This window comes from Passer domesticus, chromosome 6, assembly GCF_036417665.1.
Source record: "Passer domesticus isolate bPasDom1 chromosome 6, bPasDom1.hap1, whole genome shotgun sequence".
Lineage (NCBI taxonomy): Eukaryota > Metazoa > Chordata > Aves > Passeriformes > Passeridae > Passer > Passer domesticus.
Window position 1 is genome coordinate 58,891,390 of NC_087479.1, and position 16,952 is coordinate 58,908,341.

The window sequence follows — 16,952 nt, forward strand, 5'->3', positions numbered from 1 at the left end:
AGACTCTCTCCAGAGTCCTGACACAGCTTGGCCCTGATTGGTCAAAGAGTCAAAACAACTCACAGCAGAACCCAATGAAACAATCACCTGTGGGTAAACAATCTCCAAACACATTCCAAAGCAGCAAAACACAGGAGAAGCACATGAGATAATAATTGTTTTCTTTTTTCTCTGATGCTTCTCAGCTTCCCAGGAGAAAAATTGTGGGCGAAGGGATTTTTCAGAAAATATGAATGTGCCACCTAAATATTCAAAAGGAGCCCCAAGCCTTCAATTACCATTGAATCAGCAACCTTAATTGAGCCTGTTAGCCTTTAGTTTCACATTAAAAAATATAAAAATTCTTAATTTTTAACATCAAAATTGCATTCCTCTGATGGGTAAAAAAACATGCTCTTTTTTGAGATGAATAATAAAAATGTTCTGCAAAGTCATGATTGTCTAAGCAGACCTTTATCAGAAAAAACAGATCTATTTGTTTGGAGGTGAATTCTTTCATTTTAGACCTAGTGATCATTTACTGATATTTTGTTATTATTACACATTCTCATGCTATTCAAGCAGTAAATAAAGATAACTCTATGTATGCTCACTTTGATTTAGGGTCGCTCATTGGTCTGCAGAACTAAAGAGTGTCAGAGAAATGCTGTCCTGTCTCTTAGGACTTTGTTTGCTGTATTTAATTGGACAGATTGGTGAAACATTCATGGGCAATTGGGATTTCTTTGCTTGTTTTGAATCCATGTCTAGGAGAAGCCTTAAAAATTGCTAAGATGTGCCCTGCAGCAGACCAAAGTATTTCAAAGAGGCTTTTCAGTGCTGGGGATGGTGACTTTCAGGCTTTTAAGGAAATGGTATCACAAAGGTTGTGTTGAAGATAGTTCAGACCAATTCAGGAAAATGTTTTATTAGAATTGCAACTGATTTCTAGACAGGCTGTGAAATTGCCACCAGCAAAAGTGGTCTGTGGCTGCTTTCTTTTCACCCTGTGCTTCACTTTTCCTCCTGCTGATGGGCACGAGACAGACACCATCCTCTTCCACATCTCTGAAGGTTCTCTAGTCTCAGCTCTGGCTGTGGAACAGTCTCAGATCTGTGGCAGTGTGCTTTTACTTGCTGCTTCTTAGTTTCAGTATGATAATTTTAAGAATCCCCTGGTTTAGTGTTTACTACAGCAGCTCAAGAATACACTTAGAGCATTTTCTTAAGCTCAGAATGGACAAGTGTACATTAGGCTGTAATGAAACCTGGGAATAACTTTTGTTATGTTTACAGATGGAATTTTTCGAGTGTTCCTTTGGCAATCTAGAAAATTCCTTGAGTGTTGCTGAGCTTTTTATCAGTAAAGCTTCTTGGTCTTCCCCCCAGGACTGACCCCCTCTTAGCTGTATAACCAATATTGCTTGAGGCACTTACTATTTAAGTAAATTAATAATAAGGTGATGATGCTTTATATGGCTTTTTAAAGTGACAAGATTTAATGCTTAATCCACTAATGATATTCAACAACATGTGCTGATGGACTTATTTTTTTTTCATTACTGTCCTAAATAGAATTGCAGTTACAGAAAAAACAAACCAAAAAACAAACAAACAAACAAAAAAAAAACCCAAAAACCAAAAAAAACCAACCCCCCCAAAAAATCCAAAATCCAAACAAAAAAAAACCCACCCACAACAACAACAAACAAACAAAAAAAACCCCAAAACAAAACAAAACAAAACAAAAAAAAAAAAAAAAACAAAAAAACAAAAACAACCACCTAAGATCTGTATTTTTCTCACTGAAACTTAAGACAACTGTGGCTCGAGTCAGTTCAGGTCTTTTTAGAGAGGAAATGCAGTAAAGTACCACCAACTGCAGGATCTTGGTAAGTGTTTCTTCTCTCTCCTTGCTGCTAGTCAGGTCGTGCTGGATGTTCAGCACTGATTTTTTTCTGTGAAGTACTTGAATTCTTGCAGAAAAGTCAAGAGAAGCTACAAAACGTAACAGTCAGAACTGCAGTTCTGATGTTCTGCGCATGAGAGTAGGAAATTGCCACTGCCTCAAAGAGTGTGCAGAGGGAACCAGTGGACACAACCTTCTCAGGCTGCTGGATGTGCATCAGTGAAAACAAACACTGGAGTGCCAGTGAAGAGCTAGATCAGCTCTTCTGACTGGTACCAGCTGCCATAGTCCACTGGGGAAAACAAAACAGCAGCTTGGAAATGCAGGTTCCAGGGAAAGGAAAAAATTTGGTGTCATGACCATCTATTTACAGAGTGCTGTGGGTGTGTTTGTGTGTGTGTGCTGCTGAAAAGTGAAAAGAAGTACCTTTCAGGAAAAATTGAATTAGAAATATGAGCTTCCTCCCAATGAATGCTGTGTTGACCTCAGAAGGTAAGGAACAGCTTCATGCCCAGGATTGTTTAAAGAATGACCATTATTGAGAGTGGCTGATGCCAGAAATGAACCTCATCATGTGGCATTTGTTTGTGCTGCACTGCAGCCCTCCATGGGCCCATGCATAACAATCTCTCCTGGCATCAACAGCATTTACATCTTCTCTTTTGCATGTAAAGATTTGATGGCATCTGAATTAGGGTTTGTAGTCAGCCTCCTTCACAAACCTTCTTTATGGTCTGCTCCCATAGAATAGAATGGAATTTTTGGAAATTATTTGGAAATAATTATTGGAACATCAGCATTAGAAATAATTACTTTGTAATTATTCTAGATGATAAAAGAAAAAATTAAGAGTTAAGTCTGAACTCATCATGGAAAAATTCTGAAGCCTGGAATTTTAAGGGAGACAAACGCTCTGTGTTTTTTCTTTCTTCTGTACGTGATGGGAGTGAAGATATTTTTTTAATTGTCAAACCTATCTGTTTCAATCCTTGCAGAGACTATGATAACTTTGATTTCCAAAATAGAATGGTAGCATGTTTGGAGCATGTTCTGGATCATGAGGATTTACTTTTTCCCTATGCCCTGATCTGCTGACTTCAATATATTGAAAAGTTAAACATAGTCACAAGTAAAATGTAACTGATCCATAAAAACTTATTACAGTTTAAGTGCCAAATAATGATTTTTTTTTTTTTTTTTTTTTTTTTTTTTTTTTTTTTTTTTTTTTGGAGTGGTATAACTAAGTAGAGAGTAGCTTCTTCCAGGAAGCTTTGGTGCAAAGACTTGCTCAGATTTGGGTGGTACCTCCCCAGTGTTTTCTAGGCATAGTGCACGTGCTCAGTGTGGCTGTGACAAGCACAAAATGACACAGACAAATGGGAACCTCTAGCTGTAGGGTTCAGTAAGGGACTCTAAATCATTTCACACCTAAATTTCTGGGTGACAGCAAAATTCAAAGTTTAGGGGAAAATCACATTTGAATTTGACTTGTTGTCGTTGCCTTCTTTTCTAAAACATCTCCTTCTGTGTGAAGATTTATAATTGTGAGGAGAAAAAAAAGAAGAAAATTGATTAACGTACGATATTGTACTGTAATTTTTTAATTGAGAATAATTAATGTGTTTTTCTCATTCCCAACAAGAGATAACAGTGAAGTACCCTAAAGGTTTGAATTCTTCTGGACTCTACTGAAACTGACAGCACTCAATGTGCTTTTGGGATGAAAAATTAGCTCAGGCTCCATTTATCCACACACTTAGGCCTGTGCTTGAGTCTCAATGAACATAAAAGATAAAAGACTTTTATTTTACACACGGTTTGGGAGACCCTCAAGCTTTGAACCCTCTTTCTTATTTGCCTTCTTGGACCATCCAAGTTGTCATGCTGTGCACAGCCTACTTGTTTCCATGTTCACAGTGCAACCTCTTTCTCTCCCTTATTTTTTCCCCCTTGTTTCTTGTGATTGCACACCAACACGTCACTCATCAAGATGAGAGGGCCAGGTCATTCCTTCATCTTCTGATAAAAGTTTCTGGTTTAAACTTCACTTACTAGGTTTCTGAGCTCTTCAGAATGCATTTGCTTCCTAGGATTTTTGAAAACCTACTGTTAAAACTTTCTTGAGGAAAGTTTATGTCTATTTTTGCTATGTGCAATTGTACAGAAAATAATTGCATAAACACTAGAGCAGTGGCAGAGCCTGGTGGTGTTTGTATCATCACATGGAAGTGGAGAAATTTTCAGGGTTTTGAACCCTGTCTTGGTCAATCTGTTTTAGTATTTTGTTGAAGTGAATGAAAACTGTTTTAAGAGACACCTTCTTTTTATTAATATAAACTTAATATGCTTGGTTTAGCATATTCTACTTTTCTTAAAATAGAACAGTAAACATACACTTTTTTTTTTTAAATATGACAGCTAATATACAGAGGCTGTGCTTAATTCTGTTAAAAAAACCTCCAAGTAATGGAAATTTATGTTGTTAAACAAGGAAAGTCTAAAGTATGGATTTCAAATAGTGATTTGTCCCATTGACCAATAAAAGGACAATAAATGTTTATTGAAAGCTTCTTAGCAGTGATGGAAAATCACCTCTTTTGGGTTGCTTTGAGCCCTAGATTCAGCTGGTTTGTTCTGTTCCTCAGCTGAGTGTGGTACTGAGCAGGTGGGTAAAGGTCTGACCCAGGAAATTGGTGGGAAATACAGAACAAACAGGTTTTTGCAAGTCCTTTAGAATTCTGTGATAGAACAAAAGAGTGAAGAAAATTTGGTCAAGTCCTTAGCTTGTCACATATTAAAATTTCATGGCAGGGAGGATCTTGTTAATATCCAAACTGAGCAAATCTGTCAGCTGGCATAGATCTCATGAAGAGTCAAATACTGTGAGATGGTAATTATCTTCTCCTCCTTTAGCATTTGCTACTGAGGCTGAGATTAATAGTTAAATGCAGTAAATGATGGCCACATGCAGATAAGTTATATTCAATTTACCATTTAGAGAAGAAACCACAGTTTACAGTTGGCTCTTGAACTAACTAGGTTCTCAGAAAACTTGTGTGACTTGTATGGCAAATGCAGGAAAAGTTCCTGCAGACAAGTTATTTATTTCTGCTATACATATCGTGCTTAAAACACCAACAAATTAAAATCTGCTATTTGTAAATACTGTTTATTACCATTAGCACTTGCAGAAATGCACTGGGTTCATCGTGGTGTCTCTGCTGTTTGTTTCTGGGAATGTGTTCTGAGCCATCTCTAGGGAAATGTTTTATAGTTCTTGAGGAAAAGTGTGAAGCTCCTTGTTTTCCTGAATATGTAATTATCATCATGATTTTAATTACACTGGCTCTTGTTTGCATGTAATGAGAGAGCAGAGGCATTTTAAAGAATTGCAGCCTTCTAAATAACAAGTATGGCATATTTAGTGTATATCAAGCAAAATCTTTCAGATGGTTATGCTACTGGAGCAAAGCTGTCATATCCACGAGGACAAATTCAGTTCCAGTCCCTGGGTCTGGGCCTTGGTTATAACACTCAGTTTCCAACCTCCTTGTGGGTTCTGACCATCCTCTTCCTCTCAAGCTGCAAAGCTCTGAGGGTGAAGGAACTCCAGGTTTTGAACATTTACCTTTTGATTTCTTGTAACTTCAAGCATTCTGTTCATTCAGGTCACTTGGCCTGTCACTCAGAGTAAACACTGTGTTGAAATGTGTTGTAGGAGACTAAAAAAAGAACCAAATGTCATAAAACCTCAGGAGTTCATAACTGCCTCTACATCCTGAAACTGTCTTGGTGTGCAGCCAAATCTCTTCTCTACACTCAAAACTCAAGATGAGATCCCTGGGCCAGAAACAGAGCATGAGGCACCTGGATAACAAGGCCCAAATTTCACAAGAACAGCTTTGTGGTGTGTAAATTAATGAGTGATCAAACCATTAACCCTGTGTTAAGAGGAATGTTTATGAAGAAGGGCAAACTGAGGTGCTCAGAATAAAAGTCTTTCAGAATTAATCTCTCTTACTAAAGATGTTGTTACTGTGATTCCCACAAAACCAATATTGCATAAATTTGCCTCTAACAGAAGAAGTTCCATTTGCCAGACTGCTTTACATGGGTGCAAGCTGCAGTGCTTATGAAACTATTGCCAGTCATGTAAAAACATCTGATAGATGATCACAGAGATGAATTTAAAAAACAATAAAGAACTAAGAATTATGTACTGTTGCAGCTGAAAAATTTGTTTGCTGCTTTTCATGCTTGTCCTAAATCCCTCATCAGTATCAATGAGCTGGCACAGGGAAGAGAAGTTGGGCATGGTTTGAATTTATTCAGGTTACTTGACTAAGGTGATGAAATTCTCTGTTGGAATCCAAAATGCAAGGAACTCTCAGAACTTTGGGCCTGTAAACCAAAGCTTAGAATTAAACACAGGATTTGATCTGAAACCTTGGAAAAGTCTCCCAAACTCAGGTGCTAGAAATGAGAATGTGGATTTATAGCTCAAAGCCGAGACAAGCTTTACTTTTCCTTTACTTAAGCTAAGTGAAGGAAAGTTTAGAGTTTTAGAGTTAGAGTTTTAGAGTTTTAGAAAGAAAAGTAGCTACAAAGGTAAACAAGGAGTTTAGAATGCAGTGCTGTAGGTTTGTGTACCATGACATGATTGGCTAAGAAAGCTTACACTGTAGTATGAGTCTAAAGGATGAAATATTTAAGGATTGGGTCAAAACCACAAATATCTTTGTTGGCAGTGTTTTATTGGTTAATAAATCCTTAAAAGGTCTTGTAACTGAGGACCTTCTGAGCCATGCAGTGAAAATGTGAGCTGAACTCACCCTTCCTGCCTATGCAGAAGATAAGAAAATAAATCACATGGTCCAAAATAACCCAGAGGTCCCATCTCTAACTCATTCAAAACTCCTTCAAAAATCCCCATAGTTCTCTAAGTAGATTCTCTGATGTTTTCATAGGATTTTTCTTGATTGGTTGGGATACTTTTTGAAGCAGATGAGCACACAGCTGATGAGCTATGAGAAATTCACTATAAAATTGTGCCTCTAAATGTTCCAAATGTAAAAACCAGCAACACAGAAACCCTGCTTGTTTGAATCAGGTATTAAATTTGTTATTCTGTCTTTTCCATTCATCCTCTCAGATTGTGCAGACACTTCATGTCAACAGTTTTACCTGTTTATTAGAGTGCTAACAGTGGAGCAATTGAGCACAGCTGTAAAGCATTTACTGACAGCTTGCCATTATGAATAAATACAACAGCCAAGGAAAAAGAGAGACCAACCTGCCCTCCTTGCCTAGAAAGAGCCCTGTTTGTGGAACAACAGAAAAGCTTTCATGTTATAAATAACTTTATTCTTTCTCCCAGTAGAATCAATGGGCCTTCTGCATGCAGAAAAATTTAAAATTTCTGTACTACTATTTTTTAAAAAATCAAAATATTTATCTTCCAGTTAACTACCACTTAACAGTATCTTCTGAACTTCCTTTTTGATAGAGATAGTAGCAGTATAGCCTCATATTTCATAGCTTACATAGAATATTTTATATAGACATTTTAGTTATTTATACACAATTAAGGTAGCAAACAAAAATATTTCTGTGCATCCTAACAGTCCAGAGAACAAATGCAACCTTTGATAGATAGAAAATGGCACATTTTCCATATGAGATCCTTTGGGTGTGCCTTCATTTTTCCCCATTCTTCCCTTTTAGGAGATGTAACAGAAGTGTGCCCAGCCTTAAATGGCCAGGGGCATGGATTGGAAATGAATAGATTTGGGTCAACGCTGGGTAATTATGTACTGCTTAACTAATTTTTCAATTTTTTCTGTTTTCTCAAGAGCAGCTAGTGGCCAGTGACTCTTTATAAACCACTGAAGGATAAAAAAAGCTTGTATTGCTATCCTGGTTCCTTAAAAATGAATTAAATATTGTTTTCATCCAGCAATCTTTTTTTTTTTAACAAATAGGACAAGAAGTTTAAACTAATAAATGAAATTAACTTAGAATATTTTATTTCATAGATGAAACATCTACAGTTTGTGTTAGGAAGAAAGAGAAAAAACCTGCATTTTTAGACGGCTTCTAATTTATATCACCTCTACTATTAGGTGTAAAAAGGCATATTTTATCTCAATATATATGGTAGCAGCCCCCTGGATCTACTGACACATCTACATTTAAAAGCAAAGACCATTTCACTTTAATTTTCTCACAGGTTTAATATTGTCCCTTTAACTTCACAGTGGGAGCATGTGTATTTGGAAAGTGTCAAAAATTAATTCTTTTATAATTTTGTGTTCTTCTGGATAATCTATTTTATGGTGCAATAATTAAAGTAATCCTGTAAAATCTAGTTGGGTTCATTCATATGATGTTTTGTTTGTAAAGATGTAGTGCTGCAAAACACTACATGGTTTTGTTACTCAAGGATGGCTTTATTCCTTGAGGAGAGCAAAACAACAGAAAAACAATGAGAAAAACAGAGTAAGGAGAAGGGTGGTAGTTTTTCTCTAGCAGCAGAGGGAATGCAGTTATGGCTTTATTATGAAGGATAATATTTTAAATCTTTTTTACACTCTACCTTGAAAATGCCTACAATAATTTCATATTTAAAAAAAACCAACAGTGTAATGGCACAATTTGTGGTAAACTGAAACTGTGTGCACTGGTCCATATAGTGTTTGCTTTTTTCGCAAATGTCTTTTTGTAAAACAAGCTGTTTTGTAAGAAAGAAAAAGATTGTGCTTTGATGTGCAGTGGGGTAGGGATTCAGGCATTAGAAAAGTTCAACTTGCCTCATGCCAAGGCAGTGATATCAGTTACAACTTTGATCATCATTGTCTTTTCTCCAGACTTTGTGGGGAAACACTTCAATAAAACATTAAGTAATTAATAAGGTTAAAGTGGACACAAACACAGAACCAGCCAGAATTCACCTGTACCCTAATTTGGCGTTTTACAAAACCATGCAGGACATTTAAAACTTTCATTTTTATTTCCTAACCATTATCCATGCTGAGTTCCTTTGTCCTTCCAGGTTCTCAACACTCTTCTAAGGGCACCTGTGTGTTTAAATTGTGCACTTCAAAAAGTCATGTGAAGTGGAAAATGAGGTGCAGTTCTTTCTAATGTTCCTACTTTCCCATCCCAAACCTGAAGATAAATAAGGAAGCCATAAGAAGTGATGTTTGATGAACTGCCCAAGCCTTTTCTGTCTGACTTTACTGGGTGATTGCAGTGTGTACTACGATCAAGCTTCCCCTGCACCTGTGTATTTACAAATCCAAATAGATGTAGGAAAAATCAAGAAAATGTTTTTTTCAATACTTTTTCTTATTGACAGAATTTGTATCAGAGAAAGGTAAATCCTCAAGTAATTATTAATTCCATTTACATGTCCTAGAGGAAAATGCAGAAAAGGATTTAAGACATGTCAAGAGGGACGTTCTGTCAAGTATCTTACACTGAAATCTGATTTTTTCTGACTTTTTGCTCCCTGCGAGTGGGGAAATAAAACAGTAAGCTGTGATTTCTTTCTGGCTGAGTCTCTAGGAGAGAGTCTGCATTTTCATAAATTTGAAATAGTGGGATGGAGGAAAAAAATCTGCTCTGTAATTCTCTTGTTGTTTGCTGTTTGTAATGAAAATCATTGTTAATTTAGGAGCCCGACAGCTGTAGGACATTTGCCATTCGGCAGCAGCTGTCAGTAGCACTCCGGTTTATTTTGCAAACAGATGTTTAATTTGACTTCAAGGCCATTGTCATTTTCTGAGGGGAAACAAAGAGAGAAAAGGAATAGAAATAATAATGACAGTCATAATTTGATTTCCTTTCAAAACACACAGAGTGTCACTATTGATGGCATCAGAAGTGTTGTCATTTTTTTTTTACTGAATGTTTGAAATCAGTTTTTCTAATAACTGCCTGAAGTTATGCATGATAATTCATGTTAAGGAATTGATTTGCCTTGTGTCAGGAGCTGAAGGCTTTATTTTAATGTAATGTGATACATTTTTAAAATATGCATTTTATTCATGAATCAAAATGTCATACTGTTTCTGCAGGTCACAGATAAAGAGATTTTGGTCTCTGTATTGAAACCAGCACTCCAGTGGGCTCAAATATGTTTTGCTTACTGTAGTATGGTGGTGTTCTCATTGCACATCAGTGAATGTGAAGGGCAAATTGAGTGCAGCAATGATGAAAGGAGGTAATTAAAAAGATAAGTAGTGTAATTTTTAGTTTTGGTAACAAATTATTTTATCCAGTCTGTGCCTAGTGATTAAGGCTTTAACTAAACCTGCTGTTATAAAATTTTGGCAAGATCCTCCATTATTCAAAATGTCTATTGACCCAGATAAAAGAATGTAGATGAGCAGTGAATGTTCTCAATCCTACAGCACACTGGTAATTCCTAGACATTACAAAGTCTAAGTTAGTCATAAATGTGGCAGAAATGGTCACTTGCTCCTTTATAATACAATCAGTATTTCAGGATTGTATTCTGCGAGGGCATTTAGGTAATCCTGCAGTTAAAGGTAAGAGGATACACTACATGTATGGGATGAAATTTCCATTACAAGAACTTTTCTGGAAGGCTGATGTAAGAATTTGGTGAGGTGTCTGCGTGCCTGCAGAAATCTAGAGCAGCTCTGCAGAGCACATTTTGCAGTTACAATTTCTAGCACAGCTCTATCACAATATGAAAGGCAAATGCAGGAATTAACAGGGTGCTGGATTCTGGCCATCCTCCCTTGGGGTGAACAGTCTTTCAAGTCTCGTGTGAGTTTACATTTGTTAGCTGGAGAGTCCCTAAGAGCTCAGTAAGGGTCTCAGAACCTGAACATTGTATTTATCTTGATTCTTTGCTTCATGTAAGGCACCACAAAATCAATTCTGATTTGTTCCCTTAAAGGAGCAGCTGTTTGTATTATAGCAGCTCTTTAGAAATTCTGAAAGGCAGAAAACTCCAGAAAAGGAATTTTTCTTTGCATGAACCGGCTGTGGAATTGATTGTTTTTGTCTTTCTTGTTACCTGGGTTGACAATTTTAAGGCTATTGAGAAAGGATTGAAACACTAAATTCAGCCAATAATTGGGTGGGCCATTCCTTTCTTTTCCTTGCAGTAATTAGGTGCCCACTTTTCCATCTTTTCTACATCATTAGACATGCATTGAGTATCTTTGCTCTCTGAACAGCAGCAGCCTGAACGCTTTTTCCCTGCTTTCCCAAAGAAATGGATTTGTTGCTCCATCAGTTCACTGCTCCAGCAGAATGTAGTTTGAAGCCTTGCAATGCACCAGAAAGCACATTTGATTTTTCTTTTAATGGTTTCTGGGTTTCATTTGCTGCAGAAAAGTCTGGGTTACAGGCCTGTGTCTAGGGAGGGACTGAGCTCTGCTCATTAGATGGATAATGAGCTTGATGCTCCCTCACTGCTGTGTGTGGAGCCCCATGATAACCTTAACATGAACCAACTCATTTAAGTTTTACAGATTACCTGTCATATGGTTTCTTGCCATAGATTTCTCTGGAAATGGAATATATACTAGTTTTATATACAGAGAAATAAATTTGTGCTCTCTTACGATGCAACTGCCTGGCGATGGTGGCTGAAGTAGATGTATGATGATACAAGAAGCTTATATAGAAAACATGTTCCACATGCAGAGGTATCGAGGCACCACCATCTCATGATTGCTCATAAAGAAGTTGTCTTGGTCATCAGGTTTAATTTAGATGGCAAAATATTAAGGAAAGCCATTTGTCTAATTTCTCTGAATTAATTGTGGCCAAAACATTTTCTTCAATATGGCAAAGAAACACAAATAGTTATCATTCTTCCTGCTTTTATAATAGTAGTCTGTATTTCTGCCACACAATTCTACTCACAAAATGCTGAATATGTTCAGGCAAGGAAGTCAAAGGAAGATAAACTGAAGAGGAGGCAAATTTGACAGGTACTTGGATATGTGTTGTCTGCATTGTCTTTTTCAGTAAGCACTTTGGCTCAGTGAGAATAAAGTTCCAAGTGCTGTCCTTACAATTTTCTGGTTTTCCAGTGGCCACTCATGCCTCATAAGAAATTCAGGCTGCAAGTCCCTTCTGATTAGGTGAAAGTGAAGTTGGTAATTGATTTCAGGAGAAGGTCAGTCAGGTGTCACTAGAGTGTCACCTAACAGAAGCACAAGATTGTGGGACACATCTGGGTTTTCTGAACATCCTCCACATCAGTACATCTGGAAAATTTATGTTTTTAGTGTTCAAAGTATGCAATTGTTTTCTGCCTCTTTTTCGGTTTGAATGTTTGGTGGGAACAAATGACTCCCCACTATAATAAACAAAATCACCTTATATTTTTGTCTAGAAGATCAGGAAATTTGTTTTCTTTGTTGCTTCAGTTTCAAAGCCTAGACCATTTGGAAATGTTTAGATGGCACTGCTTGGTTGTCAATCTCAAACCCATAGTGGATTCACCTGTTTCCCATACAGGTGCCTGAAGGAACATCCTGGCTTTTCTCCACAAATTCTGAACAATGAAATCTCTATTTCCTCCTGTATCTCTAATCACACTTGATGTATCTCAATTATGCACATTAAAACATCTCCTTCTTGGAGCTTCTAATGAAGTTAAGAATCTCATTAACTGCACTTTTGTTCCATAAAATGTGGTAGGGATGAATTCCAGTACCTTGTCTATGCCTGCTTCTCAATATAGAGGGTGATTTATCACTCTAATCCCTGTCATTACTGCTTGCTACTGTTCACAATGCTCCTTTAATAGTCTTATTCATGTGCTCTCCTTGTCCCAGTGATTGAGGGAGATACAGACCCTGGATCTTTTGCTTAATCCCTGCTCCTCTGAGCACACTTGTAATCACTTCCTCTGTAAAATGCTGACCTTTATCCGGATCAGCGAGACTTCAGGAACCCCACTGAGGCAAAAAGCTTCTTGAGACTGTAGGGTTTGTTTCCTCCCCCTGCTGCTGCATGTTGTTGTGTAGAAAATGCATAAAACCACCGTGAAAAGGAACCACAATCTTCCAAGGAGTTTCATTACCCCAGAGTGATTTGGAGGGTTAATATTTATAATTTCATTATAATCACACCCACAGTCTGACAATCCACTGCTGCAGAAAGGAGATATGCCTGGCCTTGGTTCTCACCCTTCCTGTGCATGTTTTGGACAATTTTTGATCCATTTCTTAATCTGTTCCTTCAACACTGCTCTTTCCTTATCCCTGAAAGTATTTTTCTGATTTTCATGCATTCAGCAATTCTTCTTTCTCCATCATTTGCTTGCTCTGCTGCAGCCAAAGTGCAATCAGTGCCACTGGTGCTGGCAGCTAATCAGACATGAGAAGGTTGTATGATTTTGGCATTTTTAGGGCTGAAGTGGGAAGACCAAAGACCCTGCTGTACAAGTTTCCTGCTGTTGCATTCTCCAAAAACCTGTGTACCAAATTGTGGTAGCAATGTCTGCTAGAAATGCCTAGTGCAAGGAATTTTGGCAAGGAGAAATTTGTATGAGCTCAAGGCAGTGCTCTAACACTGTTCTTACCCGTGAGCAGGTGTTAAACAAAGGAGAAGCTAGCTGAAAACACCAACAATAACAATAATAATATAGAAGTTATTAATGGATTAATTTGATCTGTCTATCATAATTATGTGTTTCATAAGCAGGGTGGTCTGTCAGCTATTTCTGGAATACAATTTGAATTTTCCTTCTTGCCAATACAGTGCCCCTTCAGGATGAGGGAAGTGGAAGAGTTGCCAATAACAACTCTGTTGTTGGTCCTTTATTTTCTTTCATTTCCCTGCACTCCTGTCTCTCAGCACGAGCACCCAGCATCTCCTGGCACTCTGTGGCTGAGTGTTCAGTAGGCTGTGCAGTCCCAGCTGTCAGAGAGAGCTCTCAGAACAGCCCAGGGAGAGGACATTCAGTTGTTTCAGGTATTAATTCTTGACAGATGAGATCTGTGTCTGGGCTACACTAAAGGACTGACAAGTCTCTTCTGATGGCTCCACTCAACCTCGAGTACTAAAGACTGCATCAAAAACTTCCTCAGGGAAATGCATTCATAGCAGTAAGGTCTCTTTTAAGAAGCAGTATTAAGCATTTTAATATTAAGTTATCTTTGTTTCAGTGGGTGTTAATTCGTTTCATTAAGTGTGGAGTTCACCTTCAGGGTCCTGTCAACTCAAATGAAATTAAGATTTTTTTGGGATTTGAAAACATTAAATACTTTATTCCAATCTAGATTCCCGCTGCTGACTATCCACTAATCAGTACTTGATGAATGGGTGGGTTTTGTTAGGATATTGCTTTAGACAAAAAAATTATTTTCTATGCAAGAAAATAATTTACTCATTTAAACGTAATTTCAATATATAGTTGACAGCTTTTTTAAAAATAGTAGGAGAATGATAGCTCTGTTATTTTTTGTTTTATCTTGAAATTCTTTTACTTCATGCTTTATAAATATTAAAAATTTAGAATAAATTTTAATTAGAATAATTTAATCTAAAGATTTAGGATTTTTTTTCTGGTTTCATTAACCGGGCACTCATGGCCATGCTTAAATTTTGGTTTTGGTTTGGTTTTTTTAATATAAAAAAAAAAGTGGTAGTTATTTTTTTACTGCCCCAGCCTGGAGCAGGAGAAGGTGATTCAAGTGGGAAGGAGAATTTGAGTGGAATATAAAGATTAAAAGCAATGCTGTAAAAAGGCAAATATGCTTTTTCTGTGTCTCAGCTGGCCACGTGGGCTGTGCAATCATGGCAAAATAATAAAAATAAAAATAAAATAATAACAATAATAATGTTATTATTACTATTATTATTATTAAAAGTGGATGAGAAATGACCTCCAGTCAGGTAGGGAACCTGGGGACAGGTGAAGGAACATATGTGGGGGTTTGAGATGAGCCTTTACCTGTGTGGTTGGATTTCTTCCCCACCCTGCCATATCAGGTAAAACAGGCTGCCAAAAGGGGCATGGTTTGAACAGCCAAAGAGATGAAGTATTTAAGTGCCCTGTGCAAGTGGGTGAGTGTTATACAGGTTGCAGAGACCTTAGACAGAAATAAATTGCAGCTCGATAAGGTTTTTTATTTTGTTTTATTTTTCGTTTTGTTTTTAGGATTTGTTAATTAGCACACAGGTGCTTTGCATTGGTTCCTATCACAGGCCAGCTGAGTTAGCAGGTAATAGGACTTTGGGCTTACTAGCTTGAAAAAAACCCCATAGCCACACCTTTGGTGGATTGTTTCCATCCATTCTACAAAAGCACTACTTAGAATGACAAGATAAATCCATCCTCCAAGCACTCAGTCCTATCCAATCTGCTATAATTACATCCTATAATGCTTAGCTCTGAAATTCAAAGAGATTGCTGTAAAAAGTGGGGACTATCAGAATCCCTGGTGCAGATATAGCCCATGAACAGCAATGGCTTTAAGTGATGTTGCTTTTTTTTGTTTTAGTTTCTTCTAGTTTTGTTTTTGTTTTTGGTTGGTTTTGGTTTTGGTTTTTTTGCAAGTTAACAGGTGTAGCATTCCTGTCAGAAATTACCGTGTCAGTACGACTTCTTATCCTGAAGATTTTAGTTTCATATTTATGTCCTGTGGCCATTCAAGCAAAGAACAGAGAGATCTTCTGAGGGAAAGCATAAGACAGCAGCATGTACAGCTGTGGTTTCCCCCAGAGCTTTTTGTTGTGTTTTATTCACATATTGAATATGATGGCAAAATTAGCCCTGAAGTCAGCCAGCTCCCGTGTGGGAGTGTGGTGGCAGCCCTGAGTGTGACATGAAGACACCAAAAGGATTTGGGAGCAAGAGGAAATTTGTAAGAAAAGCTTCAGAGCACTCTGCCTTTGCTGTGATGCTTCTCTGAGTTGTATTTTTTGACAGTACACATGAACTGTTGAAAAAATAAAACTGAAGAAGGATACTCTGGTGTGGATTTATGTACTGAAGTTTTTAGAAGTCAACATGTTTGATTGTTTCGCATGGGACTAATCTATTGGAGTAAAGATCCTCATCCTGTGCAGAGATGTAAAATGTGGGATTATGGCAGCACTGGAAAACTTCATGTTAATATTACTGTGTTTTATTCAACATCAAATATCAAGTCTGGTTGGTTTGTTTAAACTGTGTTTAAGAACACACTTAAAAACAAACTAATGAACAAACCCCACAAAATGACAACAGAATTTGCATGTTTTGTTTTAGCTTCTAAGGTATGCATCAAATAAGAAATATTTTGCTGCAAATTTTTAGAATGTTGACCCTCGTCAGTGATGGCAGCTGACAGATTCTGGTGTAGACCGAGCCTGTCCTGGCTAAGCCAGCACACTTTCCTAATTGAAAATTGTTTTGAAGAGTGGGGTTGTCAAATGTACTATTAGTGTAAAAATTGCTGCACATCTATTGGCTAAAGGGTTGTATAGGCTTTCAGAGAAATTTGAATTTATTTTTAATAAAAGTCTCCTAAATATTAGAAAAATAAGTAAATATTTTTGGCAAACTTCTGGGAGTTTGTGCTTTCCTTGACCTTGTAAGAGCTTGTCAGAAACACAGGGTTGGCTTTTTTTTTTTAAGATATAGAAGGAAGTAAAATGAGAACATCCTAAATGATGCATTAGAATGACTAAAACCAAGTAGCATCAACAAAATTACAGTAGCTGTAACTTGATGGTTTTCACATCACTTTCTAGTGTTCATATAAATGGTATTTTAGAAATTCTTTCTCTCCAAAAATAACCAACAAACTTAAAAAAGAAAACAAACTTAACATCCTGTTAATTGTTCTCAGTAGCTTTCTGGGTAGGAAACAACTTATCATACTGTAATTAAATCAGTGAGGCATGGACTAATTAAAGAAAATAATTTTGATAGCTAGAAGGGTAGGACAAGGTTAGCTCACAAGTAATATAGAGCAGGAAATGTGTCTTATCTGCAACTCAGGAGATTATTATTATTTCTCAACATCCAAGTAAAACTTGGAGTATCCTCACCAGCTTTGACAAAACCTTTTTATTCAAATGT

At 37.1% G+C, this 16,952-nt stretch overlaps 1 protein-coding gene across 2 annotated transcripts in view; it reads left to right on the forward strand.

Annotated features, from left to right (window-relative positions):
* SPON1 (spondin 1) overlaps positions 1-16,952 on the forward strand; it is a 183,704-nt gene that overhangs the window by 34,784 nt on the left and 131,968 nt on the right. The window lies entirely within an intron of this gene.